This window comes from Apodemus sylvaticus, chromosome 7 (genome assembly GCF_947179515.1).
Source record: "Apodemus sylvaticus chromosome 7, mApoSyl1.1, whole genome shotgun sequence".
In the NCBI taxonomy this organism is placed as follows: Eukaryota; Metazoa; Chordata; class Mammalia; order Rodentia; family Muridae; genus Apodemus; species Apodemus sylvaticus.
This window is the reverse complement of record NC_067478.1, coordinates 115,237,238-115,243,774: the sequence shown is the minus strand read 5'-3', so window position 1 is coordinate 115,243,774 and position 6,537 is coordinate 115,237,238. Positions and strand designations below refer to the sequence as shown.

At 38.0% G+C, this 6,537-nt stretch overlaps 1 pseudogene; it reads right to left on the bottom strand.

The window, feature by feature from the left end:
* Positions 1-2,042: 2,042 nt before the first annotated feature.
* LOC127690143 (putative gustatory receptor clone PTE38) lies at positions 2,043-2,986 on the bottom strand (annotated as a pseudogene).
* Between the last annotated feature and the right edge of the window lie 3,551 nt (positions 2,987-6,537).

The following is a 6,537-nucleotide window of genomic DNA, read 5'->3' as shown; positions in this document are numbered from 1 at the left end:
GTGTGTGTGTGTGTGTGTGTGTGTGTGTTGGAACATTTATATATTCTGTATATTGATTCTATATGAAATGTATAGCTCAAAATGATTAAATTTCATTCTGTGCATTTCTTCACTTATTTACTTTTTCTATCTGGTAAAGCAGTGTTTATTTCTCATGAGGTTTTATTTGTCAATTTTCTTTAATTCCTGAGTGAATTATGCTAAACCAATATATTATCTAACTGATAATGATTAATTTTATACACATGTGAAAATGAAATTGTAGTTCTTACATCCCAGAGAACAAGCTTCTTTTACAATTTATGGAGACCATTATAGAGACACACAGTAGTGAAAAATAATAAGTAATGGCTGTGTTCTTGGTCCAAGGTAACCACATCTATAATACATCTCCTAATCCTGAATCTCAGGTAAATTTGCAGAAGATATGCAGAAAATGTGGTGCATACCAGAGAACAATGATGACTGCTGCCAAGACAGCATTATCTAGATATGGCAAGGAAGTTGCATCCATGACACCTTAACTTTATTGTTGATTAAACAGAGCTTGCATAATGACAACACCAGTCAACATGGATGGGGAAATGTTAATATGGCCTGGTCCCCAGATAAACAACCACATGTATTCAATGCTAATGGCAGATTATATTATATTATTACTGTCTATAATATAAATTGTATTATAATTCAACAAGTATATATACAAATGTGAAAGGTATTGAGGAGGACATGGAAGATGCTGCAAGACAGAGTGGGGTGATAATGACATAAATACAGTAGGCATGTAAACCTCTTAGAAATTTAAATTATAACATTTACAAAAGAAAATTAACATATTAACAGATATATTACAGATTGCTAATGTAAAACAGTGGAAAGTAAATGATTTAAAGGAACTAGAAAGAACATTTTAAAATTCTCAGTATAACAACTAATTTATCAATTTATTACAAATTATAAAACATTAAATTTTTAAGTATTTTATTTTTATGGAAAATATTTTTTTTCATACAATATATTCTGAACATGGTTTCCTCTCCCCTCTGACCTCTTAGGTTAACCAGAGTTCCTCAGCCATTCTAATGTTTGCTGTGTCTCTTTCATTTCTTTTTATAAAGGAAATAATAGTATATATTGAGAATTACCCAGCAGGACCCACTTGAGATTATTTCAGTTTGGTTAGCAACATCCAGAGTTTCATAATCAGGAAACAACCAAACATACTCCTTATTTTCTCTATCAGGCTCTATTGGGATATTGTCTTGTGCCACATTAATGTTGCTGAGTTTCTTTAGAGTCTGTTTGATCTGGTACTTGGCTTTGACATTTACAACAAACACAAGTGTGATGTTGTCTACAATCGTGTTTATGGCAGAATCAGTGGTCAGGACAAATTTGATGATGTTATAATAGTCAAGCTTCCAATAAGACAATGAGGAGGGGAGGGAAAGGGGAGAGGGAGAAGGAGAAAGACAGGGAGAGGGACAAGCACAGGGAGAGGGACAGGGGCAGGTAGAGAGATAGGGAGAGGGAGAGAGATAGGGAGGAGAGAGGGACAGGGAGAGGCACAGGGAGAGAGACAGGAAGAGGGACAGGGAGAGGGACAGGAAGAGGGACAGGGACAGGGAGAGGGACAGGGAGAGGGAGAAAAAGGCAGAGAAACACAGAAACAGAGACAAAGAGACAGAGACAGAGACAGACAGAAAAAGGCAGAGAGAGAGACAGAGACCAAAAGAAATATACACATATCAAGTCCATACAACAATAAAATAACAATAATAATATGCAATCAAAAACCAGTAAAACAAGTAACTGAAAAAAGCAATAGGTGACAAAAGGTCAACAAAGTGCCAACAAGTTGATTCTGTGCTTGACATAGAACTACCCTTAAGTGTACTAGTATACAGTGAACTTCCAGTGATAACTGATTTTTGCTTGGAAAGCATAGTTTATTGTTTATTGGAAAAGTGTGTCCACTTTTCCTCTCAGTTCACAGAGTGTTATGTAAGTTTTCCTTACTCTAAAAACTGTGATATAAATGATTATTTATTATAAAATATATGGTACATACTAATTAATTTTCTAAAGGCTTTCTTCACGTCTTTGTTCCTCAGGCTGTAGATGAAGGGGTTCAGCATCTGAGTGACTACACTGTACATGGCTGAAACTACTACAGTCTTTCTTGGAGTGTCAGTAAATGCAGAACTTATGTATACTCCAAAGCCTGTGCCATAGAACAGGGAAACAACTGATAAATGAGACACACATGTGGAAAAGGCTTTATACTTTCCTCCCAGTGATGACATTCTTAAAATTGCAGAGACAATGTGAACATAAGACCAAATGATCCCAACAACAGGAATACCAAAAAATAAAACAGAGACTGTGTATATCAGCATATAATTGATAAAATTATCAGAGCAGGCAAGTTTGATGACCTGAGCCAGCTCACAGAAGAAGTGGGGGATTTCAATTTCTGTGCAGAAAGACAGCAGAAGCACCATCAAAGTGTGGAACAAAGCATGTGCAAAACTAAGGAACAGAGAGAAGAGCAGCAACATCACACAGAAATACTGATTCATGACAATATTGTACTTCAGAGGGTGGCAGATAGCAACATAGCGGTCATAGGCCATCACTGAAAGTAGACAGTTTTCTATGCCACCAAAATTCATTATCAGGTAGATCTGAGAGAGGCATCCTGTGTATGTGATGCTCTGATCCTGGGCTTGAATGTTCACCAACATTTTTGGGACTGTGGTTGTGATTAAACAGATGTCATTAAAGGACAGGTTAGAGAGAAAGAAATACATGGGTGTGTGTAGTTGTGGATCAAAGCTAACAGCCAGAATGATTAGCAAGTTTCCTAATGTGGCAATCAGATATATGGACAGGAACAGGAAAAATACAAAAGGCTGCAGATCTGGATCACCACTAATTCCCAAAAGAATGATTCTGATATAGCTGTTTGGTTGACAGCTCCCATGTTGTTGAGTACTCTGTAGGAAAATGGAATTGCAGAGGTAAGATGTTTGGATCATTAACTCCATAACCTTGTTCTTTGAATTATTGACTTCATATTTATTAGTAAATGCATTTCTTCTGTTAATTCATCTATTTTCTAACACTTGCTTTCACAATTCTAGGAACTAATACTTTAATGAAAATACTCCTCCTTGACATTTGAACAATAACAAAAGTACAACTTTCAAGATTAAGTAGCAGATATCATTTTCAAAAAAGAAAAATCTACCACCACCACCACCAACAACAACAACAAAAATACATTGTATTTTTTCAGCAGGAAAGTAGTGCTGTTCTTGCATAGAACATGATACTAAACAAACCAGTGGGTCATCAGCATTGCTGTAGATGTGTATAAGCACTTGTCAGGTTGAGAGCAGAAGTTGGTGAAAAATTTTACCATATTCTTTGTAGGGACATCCTTGACAGTGTGTGAGTATTATCCATGTATTGTTAAATGCTGACTTCTGTGCCAGCAATGTTCTTATTATAAGCAGGACTTTGGTATTGCCATTATTCTGAAACAATTCCTGATTTAGTATATTGTAAAGATTGTTATTAATCACCTTTTGGTTGGTAAAATAAACAGTTGAATGGTGAGTAGCTATGTTGGAGAATTAAGAAAGAATTTCAATATAGAATGAGAGGATATCAGTTGGGAACCAGAGTACAGAGAGACAGAGGCCAGCAGGACATTGATGAAAGAGTAGGTAACAGGACAAGACTAAAATGAGCAGGAAATAGGACAGAAGGGCTAAAGTATGACAAAGCAGCATTGTCAGGTACTAATGGCTTTATATATATATATATATATATATATATATATATATATATATATATATATCCAAACTTATAATAAATAAAGTAATCTCTGCATCATTATTCAGAGCTGGGAAAAGCATATAAAGTTACAATTCTTTCTGCATGGTTCTTTCTCTACCATTTTTTGCACAAACTCCTTACTAATAGCCAACTGTAACTACTGTCCCATACATTTGCAAATATATTTTAGTCAGAATCAAGAGAAAGGATTAACATCTTACCTGAATGTTGGTCATAGATATGTTCTTGTTACAGTCATAAAACACCACAGGATCAAATGCCTCTACACTAAGAACCATTATAGGAAAGGGATTGATTATTGCTTTATGGCTAGAATAATAAAACGAAAGGGATCATAGACTTCTATAGTTTTTCGTCTCCTGGGCTCAATATTCAAGGTTTTTAATTATACTAGACAAGGCAATGCCACTGTGATCCCAGGTGTACAAAGCATAATGTTCATAACTACTGAATAAAAAAGAATCTGCTTTTATGGCTTCTTAACCAATCCCTAAGGAGGCTATATTCTCATTCTATTCTTACTTTTGCTTCTAATTATATAATTATTGACCTTGTATTCAAAATATAAATCCCATTTATGTAATGGATCACTATGTTGCTTTTGAGATACAAAGAAAGGAAGTTATATATAATAATTGTATTTGGAAGAATTGATTCCTATTCTTTTGGGGTTTTCAGGTTTTTATTGGTTCTTTGTGTGTTTTGCATCATGCACCGCAATCCAACTCTCTCCCTTCCCTCGTACCTGCTCTCCACCCTTGCAATCCCCATCAGAACAAAGAAAATAAATCTCATTGTGGAAGTGGTAGTATGTCAGATGTTGTTCCGCTGTATTCCCCTTTGTCCATACTTCTTTCATTGCAATGACTCATTTGTCTGGAACAAGGTCTCTGGCTTCTGCTACTTTATCAACACATAAATCTTACTGTGAGACTCCTCTCAGATATCTGTTTTTGCCATATGTCATGGATATCCTGTAGTTTTGGATGTATAGAACTGTTCCATTCAGGTACTGCAGCCATTTGTCAATGAGGTGAATTTTGTGGAGGGCCAATTCAAAGCCCTCAATCTGGGAAAGAGTGGCAATAGAGATGGTCGGCCCACTGGCTTTTCCACTCCTGTGCCCTGGGGGCTAGCTCAACTGTAACCCCTAAAACTAGGGTTAGTTCTACTCTACTGTCCAGGTGAGGTACTGAACCTAGTCTCTTGAGTGTTGCAGCTTGTAAAGGCCATGACCAGTGTATGGTCAATTCTCCCATCTATTATAGCTGGTAAAGGACTAGCATAGAGAGAAAGATGTCACCTGTGCCATATGCCTTTGTGACCAGATAATCTGTAAGGGCCACATCCAGGACCAACTTTACTCTATGGCACAAGTGAGGTGTAAGGCCTGCTCTCCTGAGTGCTACAACAGGGTAGGAGGCAGGGATAGCTCTTTTGCTTTGATGACCCCACTGCCAGTTCTTCTCATACACTAAGTGGCAAGGGCTTAGTGTACAGGACGACATCTCTCACTCACCCATAATCCTGAAGGCAGGCAAAAGCAAAACCAGCTTTCTCGTGCTCAGATCCTCAAGACAGGCTCATGCACAAACCCTCACATCTGAGGTAAACTACTTATTTGTCAGAAACTGTTCAGGGTCTGCTCTCACAAATTCTGAGGCTGGTGTAGAGCTGGACCAGGACTCCTTTCATGGTCTGGGGGTCAGATTTTTCATGATGCCTCAGCACTCAGACACCAACAAGTTCACAGGTGACAGCCCAGATTAGGGATACCTGCCAGGTCTTTGGTGGTAACAGAAACATGCTGCTGCAAGGCCAAGGACCCAGACTTTTTCCCAAGTGAAAGCACAAACCAAGACCAAGATTGCATCACCAGCTGTTTAAACCAGGTGGTACCTTACTAGCCTTGAGTATCTAGTTCTGCCTTTCTTCATTGTTCCCACATCCTTCAATATCTCTTCCCTTACTCAACAACTTCATTATTTTTCTTAGTTCCCTTCTGGGCCACCGAGTATCTAAGGTCATCTCAGGAATGGTCTCTGGAGTGCTACATACTACTCATATATTATAACACCAGGAAGTGTCATCTGGAACATGGTCTGAGCCTCCAGGCCTCTGTGGTGCCAGAATAGAATGATCTAAGGCTATATCCCTGTCTTGGTGCCATGGCACTAGTCTGGTGGTCCTCTTGGACTAGCTTTTCACCAAGCCTGACAGAGTGGCCCCTTGTGAGTGTTATGTGTTGTGTGATCACTCTTGCTCAGGTCCTGTGGAACCAGGTGGTGTTCTTCTAGACTGTGGCTTGCTTCAAATCCTGGGAGTCTGTCTGGCTCCTCCTGGCACTGGACTCGTGGTTGTTCCAGGACTGCTCTTTGTAAGGGCCCCATGCTTCTATACTGGTGTCAGTCTCAGGCTCACCTTTCCCAAGAATTTTTGTCTACTAACAATTCAGATATTCATAGGGTAGTAGTGATGGATCTTATGAATTTTTCAGTTCAAGTATCCTTCATTCAGATGACTCTAACTTACATTAAGTTTACATTAAATTTCAGGATATCTATCACAATGTATTTGCAAATTCAATGCAATTGTAATCTAAATCCCCATTTTGTTCAATACACAAATATTAAAGAATATTCTAAAATTAACATGGAACCACAAAAGACT